This window comes from Rhinatrema bivittatum, chromosome 10 (genome assembly GCF_901001135.1).
Source record: "Rhinatrema bivittatum chromosome 10, aRhiBiv1.1, whole genome shotgun sequence".
Classification (NCBI taxonomy): Eukaryota; Metazoa; Chordata; class Amphibia; order Gymnophiona; family Rhinatrematidae; genus Rhinatrema; species Rhinatrema bivittatum.
In genome coordinates this window covers 53,776,951-53,793,210 of record NC_042624.1, presented here as the reverse complement: position 1 = coordinate 53,793,210, position 16,260 = coordinate 53,776,951, and the positions used below count along the sequence as shown (strand labels likewise).

The 16,260-nt window shown below is 45.5% G+C and overlaps 1 protein-coding gene across 5 annotated transcripts in view; it reads left to right on the top strand.

Moving 5' to 3' along the window:
* Window positions 1-16,260, top strand: part of HENMT1 (HEN methyltransferase 1) — a 117,777-nt gene that overhangs the window by 32,778 nt on the left and 68,739 nt on the right. The window lies entirely within an intron of this gene.

Below are 16,260 nucleotides of genomic sequence, written 5' to 3'. Positions count from 1 at the left end.
TCCCCCGCCCCCTCATCACCCAAATTATATCTGAGTGTACCATACTTTTGGGGTGGGGGCGGTTGATTTCGGGCCACTCTGACTTTAACAAGATAGTGATCATAGCCTGAGGGGCTGTCATTGCATTTATGGGAACTGCTAACCTGTGGTATTCCTGGAGGTATTTCACCACTGGGGAAAATATGTGATGTCCTAAGTTGTGGAACCAATTTACTACAGTTTAGTAAACCCTGTGGTATTTTCCTCCTCTATGGGAAAATACTGCAGCTTAGTAAATAGACTCCTTAGATCAGGGCTTCCCAAATTTTTAGTCAATGTAACCATTTTAGCACTAGAAAATTCACATGACCCCCAGAGGACAACCAAACCAAATTAGCAGGAGTGTGGTCACCTTCCAATAATCACTCTATTCTAACCGTCCCCGCACTCCAGTTTATTCCCTCTGTCAACATCCACCCTTTCTAGTTGATCCTTTGTCTCAACTTCATCCCCTCCAGGGGACCTCTTCTCCAGTGGTATACATAAAGTATTTGGCACCTGGGCTGGATACTTCCTTTGACACCCATCCATATATAATTTTAAAATTTCCTAAACATCAATAAAACATTTCAAAACAGCAGACATATCAAATAACACTCAATTAAAACTAATAAGGATTTAAAAAATCTCCTCTCCATATTTGTCATCCTAAGTTCCAGAACATACCCAGATCAGTACAGACCAGTGGGTTATGCATCCCTACTAGTAGATGGTGGCAGAGAGCAAACTTTGAGACTGTGCCCTATAATTGAGAGTGCCACCTGCAGCCCCTCAGTATTTCTCTGCCGCCAGCAGATGGTAGAGGTGCATACCTGCAGTCCTGATTGTTTGGGCATTCAGAGAATTTTTCTGCTCCTCAGGGTTGCTAGGTCTTGTTTCTCAGACCATCCTCTGGGTTGAGCCAGGCAGCAGGATACTCCTGGTGGTGCTAGCCCACTGCTTCTGAGGCCCCTGATAGCCAGGGGACTGGCTCCCTCTTTGGCCTTGAGGTCTCCTCCTTGTGACAGCTGCCAGCTCACAGAAGTATCCCTTTAAGGGTTTTATTTTTTGTTTCTACCTACCTTTCTTTCAGGTTTATTAAGTTTTAAAAAAAAAGTCTCTTGGTTATTTTTTTTCTTGTACTTCTGAGCGCAGCAGCTGTGCTGGTTAATCGGCCTGCCTTGCAGGGCCTGTGTGGGAGGTCCATGGACTGCAGCTGGGGGGGGGGGGGGCAGGGCCTTTCACCGGGAGGGGCACAGAGGAGGCCCAACGCGCATTGGTGTATTGTGATTCCTGGCTCGTGCGCCATTTCACTTTTTATTCCTCTCAGCCCGTCTCTGCTTCCTGCATGGCAGTGGTGTGATAGCTTGCCATTTTTGGGTGACTTGCCTTCTTCTAGGGCCAGGTGCTTGAGCAGCCCCCTGACAAAAAAAAAAGGTTTTCTGGCGCCGGAACACCTCACAATGTCGGAGTTACCGACAGTGGGGGCTTGTGCAGCCAACAGCACAGTGTCCATTCCCCTCAGCTCCTTTTCACTCTACACAGGTTGTGCACAGGGAGGGGAGGAGTTGTTGTCTAAGGGCAAACGGGATAAAAAATCTGCCCGCTCACTGGACTCTGGCTTGGACTCCAAAGTCCCCAAGGACGGGCAGCCTGTTAAGGAGGCAGTTTGCGGCCCACCCCACCCCCCTTTCTCCCATGGGGCAGGAGCTGGGGCACGAACTAGAGAAGGATACTGACTCGACAAGTAGTGATCCTGAGGGATATTCTTCCTTGTCTGGTTTTCTCCTGAATTTATCCTACTTATGCATGAAGCCTTCCTGGCTAGGAAGAAGTTTCACAGGCAATCCAAGGATATTCCTGCCAATCCCTCGAAAAGGTCCCGGGGGACCCCGGAGGGCTCCTCTCAGGGTCCAACCCAACCCAAGAAGCCCCAGGATGTCTCTGAGGATGTGAATCAGGAGGATCCAGGGATTCTGATGACCCGCAGGGCGACAGCTCTTCCTCTCCAGGAGTCTATCTGGAAGGGGATCCAGATGTGGATCATTTCCCAGATCCAGATCAACCTCAGGTCATTTGGCTTTTCAAAAAAGAGGAGCTCCGCCCGCTTATCACCCACGTTCTGGAGGAGCTGGGGGTCAAGTGTCTCAGGAGGAGTCCGACAATGAAGGTGTGAACCCAGTCCTGGATGGTCTTCGGGGGCCTCCCAGTTCCTTCCCTATCCCAAAGAAAATACAAAAACTCATTAGCCAGGAGTGGGATTTCCCGGACTCGGGCCTCAAGGTGGGAACGGCAATGACTAAGCTGTATCCACTGTTGGAGGAGCCTCAAGACGCCCAAGGTGGATACGGCGGTTTCTGCGGTCACCAGGAAGACCACAATTCCAGTAACGGGAGCAACTGCTCTCATAGACGTTCAGGATCGAAAGCTTGAAATGCAGCTCAAACTTATGTTTGAGGTCTCTTCCTTGGGTCTTCGAGCAGCCGTCTGTGCGAGTATGATGCAACATGCCTGTTTATGTTGGGTCCAGAAGCCGCAAGATCCGTCGTTCTCGGGTCACTTGTCTCTGGTTCAAGCGGCTCGTCTAGAGATGGGAATTGCCTACATGGCGAATTCCTTGTACGACCTAGTATGCACGGCCACCCGGGGTATGGTTTCAGTGGTATCGGCTCAGTGTCTCCTTTGGCTCCATAATTGGTTGGTGGACATCTCTTCCTGTTGCGTCTGTCGGTCTCAGACGGCTTCGACCTCTATGCCTCACCTTTCTTCCTTCTCTCTCCTCAAGCCTTGGGAAGATGGCTGCTGCCGAGTCTTCATGCCACTTTCTTCGGTGTCCTTAGATTGGCAACGGCGACGGTGTTCGCCATGATTTTCCTGAGGGCATCCTAGGGTGCGCGCGCGCGCATGCCACCCACGTCTTTATCCACATCATGGCGGGAACCTCGGGGGCGTCCCCTCTGAGTGATGTCATCACATCCTGGTATTTATTTAGTCTGCCCTTCGTTTGCTAACAAACTGAGTTAGCAAGGATTGGATTGCCTCCGGTCTAAACTGCTCTGCCGCTTCCCAGCTGCCGCAGGAGGCTCTCTCTGCTCTTCGGGGTATTTCTTCACTAACCTGGGTACCCGCTCCTCAGGGGCCCTTCTGCTCTATTTCAGGTACCTATCTTGGGATACCGGGTACTCGCTCCTCGAGGGTCTGTTCTCCCTAATCTGGTGCCTGCCACTGAACAACTTCTGCCTGCCAGGACCTTCAACAATACAGCTTTCTGCTTCAGTGAATACTAACCCTTTCAGTCTGTCTCACCTTCAGCTTCAGCGCTCTTGTGTCTACATCCGGGACCTGTCCCTGATACGCCGCACTGCCTATCACCTACTCGAGTGTGACGCTGGTCTCCTCTGCTGAGGACCCCTGGACTACTTCACTGGGTTACCTTCACTGCTGCCCGCTCCTCGGGCAGTACCATCGAGCTGTATAATAAATACAACTTCTCTGTGTCTGCATGTATAGCATCTAGCCTAGTACTGCGGTTCCTCACGGCGCACCTCCCCGTGGGAGTGGCCATCACCGCAGTACCCAAGAACCCACTCCCAACACTTCATAACCATAACACTTCCAGTGGGTGCACTGAGAGGAGAGGATCATCTTGCTGGTGGCTGAAAGGAATCAGTAAGTTTTTGCTTGAGACATTGTCTTTTTTAAAAGTATTGAGGCAAAGTTAACTATTTGGGAATATTATTTTGTGTGTTTGTGTGTTTGTGCTTTCAATAAGTCAGTAAGTCAGTGAATAAACAAGTTAGACTGTATTTTTAAATAGTCAATAAAGCAGCTAGTAAGCAGAACTGAGTATTTGTATTAAAAAAAAACAAAAAATAAATAAAATAAAACCCCAAAAAGTAGCCAGAAGCTAGAAATAAACTAGGAGCAGTATATACCTAAGTAAAAAGGTTGAAAAGTTCAGTTCAGTTACTCACCTTGGAAAGGTGTTGAGGTAGTGTGATTTGGTTTGAATAGGTACCAACATTTGTTAATCAAGAGAGCAGTGAGTCACTCTGGCTGACTAACTGAAGTTAGACTGTTTGTATTTCCCAACCCTCCCATCCCTAGCTCATCCTTTAATTTATAGGCAGGTTCCACTTTCACAAAAAAAAAAACAAACCAACAAAAACTTTATTGAGAGTTTGATCAGACCCCTGTAGGCCACTACCAGACATATAGCGAATTCACTAATACATTTAAAGGACATTAATTAGACACATTCCTACTCCCATAGCAACCTAAAGCTTAACTAGGAACTGATCAAAATTGAGATGAAAGCAGCAGTCCAGCAGCAAGAGGGGGGCTTCCCAGTCTTTTGCATCGAGTGTCACATGTATGATTTTTTACCCACCGATGAGAAGTTGTACATGTGCATGCGTTGCAAAGAGCTTCTGGCTCTCAGAGAACAAGTCCGATCTCTGGAGGCTAGAGTGGCAGACCTGGAGGAGCTGAGGCAGACAGAGAGGTATATAGATGAGACCTTCATGGACATAGTAGCCAAGTCCCAACTTCAGACTGGCAGCCCTGGTGCTGCCTTGGAGGAAAAAGGTCTCATGATTGGAGAGCATCAACCTAGTGTAGCAGGAAAGGATCCTGTAGCAAGGACCTGCTCACCAGGTGATGCACTGTCCTTTCGTACCGAGGATATCTCCCCAAGGCCTACTGCCCAGGAGGGAAGGGTTAGGTCGGCTGTCATAGTTGGTGATTCGATTATTAGGAATGTAGACAGCTGGGTGGCTGGTGGGCGTGAGGATCGCCTGGTAACATGCCTACCTGGTGCGAAGGTGGCGGACCTCACGCGTCACCTAGATAGGATTTTAGATAGTGCTGGGGAGGAGCCGGCTGTCGTGGTACATGTGGGCACCAACAACGTAGGAAAATGTGGGAGGGAGGTTCTGGAAGCCAAATTTAGGCTCTTAGGTAGAAAACTTAAATCCAGAACCTCCAGGGTAGCATTCTCTGAAATGCTCCCTGTTACACGTGCAGGTCACCAGAGGCAGGCAGAGCTCCGGAGTCTCAATGCATGGATGAAACGATGGTGCAAGGAAGAGGGATTCAGTTTTGATGGAACTGGGGAACCTTTTGGGGAAGGGGGAGTCTTTTCCGAAGGGATGGGCTCCACCTTAACCAGGGTGGAACCAGACTGCTGGCGCTAACCTTTAAAAAGGAGATAGAGCAGCTTTTAAACTAGAACAAAGGGGAAAGCCGACAGTCACTTAGCAGCGCATGGTTCGGAGAGAGGTATCTTCAAAGGATACTAATGATGCATTAGAATTAGGGCATCCCGACAGTGAGGTTCCAATAATAAGAAAAGTAGTCCAAGTGCCTGTAACTAAAAACTCACCTGAGCTAAAAAAATTCTAACTTATCCCTATCAATTAAAAAGCAGAATGAAAATACAAACAAAAAACAAACTTTGAAATGTTTGTATGCTAATGCCAGAAGTCTAAGAAGTAAGATGGGAGAATTAGAATGTATAGCAGTGAATGATGACATAGACTTAATTGGCATCTCAGAGACATGGTGGAAGGAGGACAACCAATGGGACAGTGCTATACCGGGATACAAATTATATCGCAATGACAGAGGAGCACCCGGGAGGCGGTGTGGTGCTTTATGTCCGGGTTGGCATAGAGTCTAACAGGATAAACAACCTGCACGAGACTAAATGCACAATTTAATCTTTATGGGTAGAAATCCCTTGTGTGTCGGGGAAGACTATAGTGATAGGAGTATACTATCGACCACCTGGTCAAGATGGTGAGACTGACAGTGAAATGCTAAGAGAAATTAGGGAAGCTAACCAAATTGGTAGTGCAGTAATAATGGGAGACTTCAATTACCCCAATATTGACTGGGTAAATGTATCTTCGGACACCTAGAGAGATAAAGTTCCTGGATGGAATAAATGATAGCTTTATGGAGCAATTGGTTCAGGAACCGACGAGAGAGGGAGCAATTTTAGATCTGATTCTCAGTGGAGAACAGGATTTGGTGAGAGAGGTAACGGTGGTGGGGCCACTTGGCAATAGTGATCATAATATGATCAAATTTGATTTAATGACGGGAAGGGGGACAGTAAGCAAATCCACGGCTCTCGTGCTAAACTTTCAAAATGGAAACTTTGATAAAATGAGAAAAATCGTTAAAAAAAAACTGAAAGGAGCAGCTACAAAAGTAAAAAGTGTGCAAGAGGCGTGGTCATGTTAAAAAATACCATCCTAAAAGCACAATCCAGATGTATTCCACACATTAAGAAAGTGGAAAGAAGGCAAAACGATTACCGGCATGGTTAAAAGGGGAGGTGAAAGAAGCTATTTTAGCCAAAAGATCTTCATTCAAAAATTGGAAGAAGGATCCAACAGAAGAAAATAGGATAATGCATAAACGTTGGCAAGTTAAATGTAAGACATTGATAAGACAGGCTAAGAGAGAATTTGAAAAGAAGTTGGCTGTAGAGGCAATACTCACAGTATAACTTTTTTAAAATATATCCGAAGCAGAAAGCCTGTGAGGGAGTCAGTTGGACCGTTAGATGATCGAGGGGTTAAAGGGGCACTTAGAGAAGATAAGGCCATCGCGGAAAGATTAAATGATTTCTTTTCTTCGGTGTTTACTGAAGAGGATGTTGGGGAGGTTTTCATGGGTAATGATTCAGATAGACTGAACCAAATCACGGTGAACCTAGAAGATGAGGTAGACCTGATTTAGTAAAAATTTGTAACCTGTCATTAAAATCATTCATTGTACCTGAAGACTGGAGGATAGCTAATGTAACCCCCATATTTAAAAAGGGCTCCAGGGGCGATCCTGGGAAACTACAGACCAGTTAGCCTGACTTCAGTGCCAGGAAAAATAGTGGAAAGTGTTCTAAACATCAAAATCACAGAACATATAGAAAGACATGGTTTAATGGAACAAAGTCAGCATGGCTTTACCCAGGGCAAGTCTTGCCTCACAAATCTAAAATTGGCCTCTCTCAAACCATTACTCAAGAAACCTAATCTAGATCCTAATGACCCAAACAACTACCGACCGATCGCCAACCTCCCCTTCATAGCGAAGATTATGGAGAAACTGGTGAACACCCGACTCTCAAACTACATTGAAGAAAACAACCTCCTATTCCCATCACAATACGGTTTCCGCAAAACACTAAGCACGGAGTCCCTCCTCATTTCCTTAACAGATCACCTCATCCTGGGCCTCGATAAAGGTCAAGCCTTCTTACTGATCCTACTGGACCTTTCTTCCGCCTTTGACACCGTCAATCATTCCTTACTCATTCACCAGTTAGCCTCCATAGGTATCTCAGGTACAGCACTATCTTGGTTCATATCATTTCTCAGCACTAGAGGATACAAGGTCAAGATACAGAACAAAGAATCCTCTCAACATCCGTCGTCAGTAGGAGTCCCACAGGGGTCCTCCCTGTCTCCTACTTTATTTAACATTTACCTTACACCGTTATGCCAACTTCTCACCGACCTTAACCTCAAACACTTCCTTTACGCGGACGATATACAGGTCCTGATACCCATTAAGGATTCCTTCGCACAAACTCTGGCTTACTGGGATACATGCCTTCAAAAAATTAAACTCCTCCTCACCAGCCTAAACCTGGTATTAAATTCCAGCAAAACTGAACTCCTGCTCATCGCCTCAGAAATTAGCACCATCACCTCTGCACAACAAGCCACGCCAACAATCACACAAGTGAGAGACCTAGGAGTCCTAATTGATAATCGCCTGAATTTCAAAGCCACCATTAACAAAACCACCAAAGACTGTTTCTACCAACTACAAGTGCTGAAAAGAATTAGACCTCTTTTCCATGCCCAAGATTTCAGAACCATTCTACAAGCAATCATTTTTTCAAAATTAGACTATTGTAACACCATCCTACTCGGCCTTCCCGCTTCATACACCAAACCGCTTCAGATGGTGCAAAATGCAGCTGCACGAATTCTGACAAATACCAGGAGAAGGGACCACATAACCCCGATTCTAAAGAGCCTCCATTGGCTACCCATACACTTTAGAATAATATACAAGGCCATTCTTACCACATACAAAATCATCCACCAACTGGCTCCCATTGACCTACAGATCCCTATCCGACTACACAATTCGTCAAGACCAACAAGAGATGCATACAAGGGATCGCTACAGGTACCACCGTCCAAATCTACTAGACACTGCACTCTAAGAGACCGGGCTTTCTCTACAGCCATTCCACCGTTATGGAACTCCATCCCCTCAAATGTCAGAACAGAACCATGCATCTCAACCTTCAAAAAAAGACTAAAGACCTGGATATTCATTCAAGCTTTTCCGGACGCCAACATGGTCAACTAATCTCCAACTACACCTTGTTTAACCATATCCTCTATCGTTTACCTGTGTGAATTAATAACCTGTCCTTTCTCTTCCTTCTCAGCCAAGTTCTTATCACCCTGTTATATGTAACTGCCTTTTCAGCACCATCGTTATAGTTATGTTTACTATGTTTACTATGCACCCATGTTCTATGTGAACCAGCATGATGTGACTGCTGTCTCGAATGCCGGTATATAAAAATCGGAAATAAATAAATAAATAAATCTGCTTTACTTTATTGAAGGAGTTAATAAACATGTGGATAAAGGTGAACCTGTAGATGTAGTGTACTTGGATTTTCAGAAGGCATTTGACAAAGTTCCTCATGAGAGGCTTCTAGGAAAAATAAAAAGTCATGGGATAGGTGGCGATGTCCTTTTGTGGATTACAAACTGGCTAAAAGACAGGAACCAGAGTAGGATTAAATGGACAATTTTCTCAGTGGAAGGGTGTGGGCAGTGGTGTGCCTCGGGGATCTGTATTGGGACCCTTACTTTTCAATATATTTATAAATGATCTGGAAAGAAATACAACAAGTGAGGTAATCAAATTTGCAGATGATACAAAATTGTTCAGAGTAGTTAAATCACAAGCAGATTGTGATAAATTGCAGGAAGACCTTGTGAGGCTGGAAAACTGGGCATCAAAATGGCAGATGAAATTTAATGTGGACAAGTGCAAGGTGATGCATATTTATTTATTTATTTATTTAGAATTTTTATATACCGACATTCTTGAAAAAAATATCAAATCATATCGGTTTCCATTATAACAAAACAATCGCTGCTATGGCGTTACATTAAACAAGGCGTCTGATAAAATAAAATGAATTAAGATAAAAATAATATAAATAGAACAGCAAAACAGTAGTAGTAGGCGTTAGATAAACATAAATCGTCTAATAGGGTATCGCTAAGAACCTGTGAACTGTCCAAATCGGGCGAAAACGGGCTCTAAAGGATGTAAGAACATAGAAACTTAAACCAGGGTATAACATGGCATTAGCTACTAAGTAGATTGTTTGAGAGGGAAAAATAACCCATGCTGTAGTTACACAATGTTAGGTTCCATATTAGGTGCTACAACCCAAGAAAGATCTAGGTGTCATAGTGGATAACACATTGAAATAGTTGGTACAGTGTGCTGCGGCAGTCAAAAAAGCAAACAGAATGTTGGGAATTATTAGAAAGGGAATGGTGAATAAAATGGAAAATGTCATAATGCCTCTGTATCGCTCCATGATTTGACCGCACCTTGAATACTGTATACAATTCTGGTCGCCGCATCTCAAAAAAGATGATATTGCGATGGAGAAGGTACAGAGCAGGACAACCAAAATGATAAAGGGAATGGAACAGCTCCCCTATGAGGAAAGACTAAAGAGGTTAGGACTTTTCAGCTTGGAGAAGAGACGGCTGAGGGGGGATATGATAGAGGTGTTTAAAATCATGAGAGGTCTAGATCGGGTAGATGTGAATCTGTTTTTTACTCTTTCGGATAATAGAAAGACTAGGTGGCACATTTAAAACTAATCGGAGAAAGTTCTTTTTCATTCAACGAACAATTAAACTCTGGAATTTGTTGGCAGAAGATGTGGTTAGTGCAGTTAGTATAGCTATGTTTAAAAAAGGATTAGATAAGTTCTTGGAGGAGAAGTCCATTACCTGCTATTAATTAAGTTGACTTAGATAATAACCACCGCTATTACTAGCAACGGTAACATGGAATAGACTTAGTTTTTGGGTAATTGCCAGGTTCTTGTGGCCTGGATTAGCCTCTGTTGAAAACAGGATGCTGGGCTTGATGGACCCTTGGTCTGACCCAGTATGGCATGTTCTTATGTTTTTATGACTCAGTTGTGTAACCCTTTAAGGGAAAGCTTCTCTTCGGGGAGGATCTTGATCAGCTTATAAAGTCCCTTGGGGAGAACAAGGGGAACAGGTTACTTGAAGATAGGAAGGGCTCAAGAAGATCCTTTGCGACTCACCCCCACTTTAGTGAGGCGCACAGATTTTATCCCGGGAAGGGGGCTCCCTTGTTTTTACGAGGAGTGGGTTAGGATCACCTCCAACCAGTGGGTTCTGGAGGTTGTTCGTCATGGCTACGCCTTAGAATTTTCTCAGCCTCTCAAGGAGTCCTTTCTGAAGTCGCACTTCATTTCCCCAAAACAAATGGGAGGCGGTACAGGAAATGCTTTGAAGATTACTCTCATTGGAAGCCATTGTCCCGGTGCCCCCGGGCAAGAGAGGTCGCGAAGGGTACTCCATTTACTTTGTGGTCCCAAAGAGAGAGGGCACGTTCCATCCCATTCTAGACCTGCAAAAGTTGAACTGGAGTTTACGCGTTCCCAGGTTTCGGATGGAAACTCTGCGCACAGTGATTGCCGCAGTCCGCAAAGGGGAGTTCCAGGCATCCTTGGATTTCACGAAGGCGTACTTACACATTCCCATTCGAGAGGATCATCAAAGATTCCTCAGGTTCAAGGTGCTCGGACACCATTTCCAGTTCCGGGCTCTCCCGTTCGGTTTGGCCATGGCTCCTCGCACTTTCACGAAGGTCATGATTGTTGTAGCAGCGTTCTTGCGGAGGGATGGAATTTTGGTGCATCCATACCTGGACGACTGGCTTATCCATGCCAAGACAGAGGAGGAGTGTTCGCGTTCAATACACTGGGTGATGCAGGTCCTGCAGACCTTAGGTTGGGTGAACAACGTGGCAAAGAGTCACCTGACTCCATCCCGGTCGCTGGACTATCTGGGGGCGGATGTTAAAGTTGCAGGGCCAAGTTCGTCGACTGCTTCGCCTTCCAGTTCCAAAGGTCTGGGACTACTTGCAAGTCCTGGGGTCCATGGCATCGACCCTGGAACTGGTCCCTTGGGCTTTCGCTCATATGCGTCCCTTGCAAAGGGACCTGTTGTCCCGCTGGAACCCAGTTTCGGAACAGTTTTACATTCCATTGCCCCTGCTGAAGGAAGCCAGAACCGCTTGGCGTGGTGGCTAACAAAGGCCAATCTGCAAAAGGGCATGCTCCTCAAAGTTCCAGATTGGGTGGTAGTAACAACGGATGCCAGTCTTACGGGCTAGGGAGCAGTGTGCCTGGGTCATTCGGCTCAAGGCCTGTGGTCAGCAATGGAACAAACCTGGTCTATAAATTGCCTGGAAACAAGAGCGGTGCGCAGAGCTCTTGCTCATTTTCTCCTCCTGGTCCAGGGACGAATGGTAAGGATTTTCTTGGACAATGCAACAGCAGTGGCTTATGTCAATTGCCAGGGAGGCACCAAGAGCCGGGCCGTGGTTCGGGAAGCTCAGTTCCTTTTCATGTGGGCGGAGAGCCACCTCTAGGGGATTGTGGCCTCTCATGTGGCAGGAGTAGACAACGTTCAGGCCAACTTCTTAAGTCGTCAGCAGCTGGATCCAGGAGAATGGGCATTGTCCCAGGACGCATGGAACCACATTTGTGCTCGGTGGGGGACGCCTCAGTTGGATCTCATGGCGACTGCAATCAACATGAAGACCACGAGATTCTTCAGTCGCAGATGCGAGAGGCTCGGTAGGGCTGGATGCTCTGGTATGCTCGTGGTCAACGGGAGTTCTCCTCTGTTTCCATTGTGGCTGCTCATAGGTTGCGTTCTCAGGCGCATAGAGGCACATCCCAGGTTGGTGGTTCTTGTGGCGCCGGAGTGGCCAAGTTGTCCGTGGTTCACAGATCTGATGCATCTGTCGGTGGATGGACCCCTTCCGCTAGTTCATTTGCAGGATCTCCTGCACCAAGGTCCCATCTTTTCGGATTGGAAGGATCGCTTCTATCTTGCGGCTTGGCTTTTGAGAGGTGCCGCGTGCGCATGAGGAGATATTCGGAGCAGATGATTTCTAACCTTCTCCAATCCAGAAGGTCTGCCGCTTCCATGGCCTATGCCAGAGTCTGGAAGGTGTTTGAATTCTGGGATTCCCTTGTCACATCTGTGCCTCAGATTTTGGCCTTTTTGCAGCAGGGGTTAACCAAGGGTCTTGTGTTTAACTCCCTTTGGGTTCAAGTATTGGCCCTAGGCTGTCTCAGAGGTAAATTACAGGGGGAGAATTTGGCCTCTCACCCTGATGTCCTCCGTTTTTGAAAGGGGTGAAGCATTTGAAGCCCCCTCTTCGTAAACTGTGTCCAGAATGGAGTCTCAATTTGGTCTTACAGGCTATATGTGAGGACCCCTGTGAACCCTTTAATTGGGTTTCTCTGAAAACTCTGACACTAAATATTTTTTCTGGAGGTGATTTGCTTGGCAAGGAGAATTTTAGAACTCCAAGCTCTCTCATGTCACAATCTGCTTTTACGAATCAATGATGACAATGTGGGCCCATCCTTCTTGCCAAAAGTAGTTTCAGACTTTCATGTTAATCAGACAGTGGAATTACCAGGATTTCTAGCGTGGTCTCGGGCCCCGACGATGGGGAAAGAGCTCCACTTTTTGGATGTGAGGCAAGTTCTCTTACGTTACCCTCAAGGTCACTAACTTCTTCCAGCATTCGGATCTTCTCTTTGTGGCCTTTGGTGGATCCAAGAAAGGGGAAAATGTGTCTGACTACTTTAGCCCGTTGGTTGAAAGAAGCTATCTCCGCGGTTTACATTATCAAGGGTTGTCTGGTACCTTCGGGCCTGACGGCGCATTCTATGAGAGCTCAAGCAACTTCGTGGGCGGAATGCCAATTGGTTTCTCCCCAAGAGATTTGTAGGGCCGCAGTGTGGTCCTCTCTTCATACTTTCACCAAGCATTACCATTTGGATGTTCGGGCGCCTGAGCCTCCTACTTCTGGTGAAAATGTGCTGAGAGTGGGTCTTTCGGGTTCCCGCCTGGTGTAGGGGTGCTTGGGTACATCCCACTGGTCTGGACTTATCTGGGTATGTTCAGGAAAGGAAAATTGGTTCTTACCTGCTAATTTTCGTTCCTGTAATACCACAGATCAGTCCAGAGGCCCGCCCTGGTAGTATTACCGAAAGACTGATTTTCTGGTGTCTGGCTTGCGCTCTGAAGTGTTGACATTTAAGAAACCAAGTTCGTTAAGGCAATGCTTTATATAATCGCTGAACATTTTTTGAGGACCTTAGTGGTCTAGTTCCATTTCAGGGTATCCAGGCTGGGGTTTTGTTCGCCCTGTAAGTTAAAATTCCTTGATCTAAGCTTGGATACAGATTAATATTGAGGGGCTGGCACTCTCAATTATAGGGCACAGAATCAAAGTTTTCTCTCTGCTGCCATTTGCTGGTAGGGATGCATAACCCACTGGTCTGTGGTAATACTGGAACGAAAATTAGCAGGTAAGAACCAATTTTCCTATTGTCATAGACTGGGGACACACACGCACACTTTAACACATAATATGCTCCCTTTCTCTCACATACACACATACACGCTTGGTGAGAGACAGAGGGAATGTGTGTGTGTGTGAGAGAGAGAGAAAGAGAGATAGAGGAAGTGTGTGTGTGAGATACCCACGCACTTCCTGTGTCTCTTTCACAACACAGACACACTTCCTCTATCTCTCACTCACACACGTTTCCTCTCTCTCACACACACATATGCAGACAGAAACTGAACTGGAAACCACAACAAGCCAGATTTTTTATGCAGTGCAATAATGAAAAAGCAGAACATCACTATTCCTCAAAACAATACAGTCAAGAAATATAAATCAATCAGAATTGTGAAACCAAAAAAAAAAAAAAAAGAATTGTGAAACCATACTAAAAAATATACATATCAAAAGAGCTGATGAATAGAATTACCAAACACTAATAAAATATTTCAAAATAACAGACATCACATTTAATAATAAAAACTAACAAGGAGAAAAAAAATCTCTCGTGCGCCATACCTGTGAACATTAGAATTCGAATCATCCTGAGATTGTCCTGGATTGGAGGAGAGTGCATAAACTTTAACCCCTTTTATACACATATATACAGGCACTGTATCTCAGACACCTGCACAGGCACGCTCTCTCACAGAAAAACACACACTGACTAGGCACACTGAGCATGTTCAGCATGCCCCTATACCACTCGTCCACATGTGGTCCTTCTTCATTCTTTTTTTCTGCAAAGCTCTGAGCCTCGCAGTTTGAGCTCAGATAACTTGGCTTTTGCCTTGTGGAAAACGTTTTTGTGTTTTTTTTCACAATCTTTTCTGAAGGTCCATCACCAGGTCCCTCTTGGTGCCTCCCTATAGGGTTCCCAGCCAGGGTTTTTGGCATATGGGTAAGTTTCTTTTCACAGTCTGTTCCCCCCCTTGGAGGCGATGCCTCGGTGCCTGCCAGCCATCGAAGCCCACTGCCATCATTTTGTCTTTTCCCCTTTGATTTTGCCCTGTCATGGTCCAGTTTCCGTTGATGCCCCCAGTGCCTGAGGACCATGTCAATCACTTATCCTCATGATGTCTGCATCCTCTGCCTGGGGGGGAAGACGTAAACCTGTTCATGTTCCCCTGCAACAGGAAGGTTCCTCTGTTTTGCTCCCTGTCCAGGTCAGACTGTAAACCCAGCCCCACTTTCGAATAATAGAAGGACTAGGGGGCATTCCATGAAGTTAGCAAATAGCACATTTAAAACTAATCGGAGAAAATTCTTTTTCACTCAACGTACAATAAAGCTCTGGAATTTGTTGCCAGAGGATGTGGTTAGTGCAGTTAGTGTAGCTGGGTTCAAAAAAGATTTGGATAAGTTCTTGGAGTAGAAGTCCATTAATGGCTGTTAATCAAGTTTACTTAGGGAATAGCCACTGCTATTAATTGCATCAGTAGCATGGGATCTTCTTAGTGTTTGGGTAATTGCCAGGTTCTTGTGGCCTGGTTTTGGCCTCTGTTGGAAACAGGATGCTGGGATTGATGGACCCTTGGTCTGACCCAGCATGGCAATTTCTTATGTTCTTATGTTAGCTCAACTGTTGAAAGCCCCTTTTCAGTCACTGGGCACCTGTGACCTGAAATAACTGACCTGGAAGTCGTATTTTTGGTGGCGGTTACAACATAAGAACATGCCATACTGGGTCAGACCAAGGGTCCATCAAGCCCAGCATCCTGTTTCCAACAGTGGCCAATCCAGGCCATAAGAACCTGGCAAGTACCCAAAAACTAAGTCTATTCCATGTTACCATTGCTAATGGCAGTGGCTATTCTCTTAAGTGAACTTAATAACAGGTAATGGACTTCTCCTCCAAGAACGTATGCAATCCTTTTTTAAACACAGCTATACTAACTGCACTAACCACATCCTCTGGCAACAAATTCCAGAGTTTAATTGTGCATTGAGTAAAAAAGAACTTTCTCCGATTAGTTTTAAATGTGCCACATGCTAACTTGATGGAGTGCCCCCTAGTCTTTCTATTATCCGAAAGAGTAAATAACCGATTCACATCTACCCGTTCTAGACCTCTCATGATTTTAAACACCTCTATCATATCCCCCCTCAGCCGTCTCTTCTCCAAGCTGAAAAGACCTAACCTCTTTAGTATTTCCTCATAAGGGAGCTGTTCCATTCCCCTTATCATTTTGGTAGCCCTTCTCTGTACCTTCTCCATCGCAATTATATCTTTTTTGAGATGCGGCGACCAGAATTGTACACAGTATTCAAGGTGCGGTCTCACCATGGAACAATACAGAGGCATTATGACATTTTCCGTTTTATTCACCATTCCTTTTCTAATAATTCCCAACATTCTGTTTGCTTTTTTGACTGCCGCAGCACACTGCACCGACGATTTTAATGTGTTATCCACTATGACACCTAGATCTCTTTCTTGGGTTGTAGCACCTAATATGGAACCCAACATTGTGTAATTAT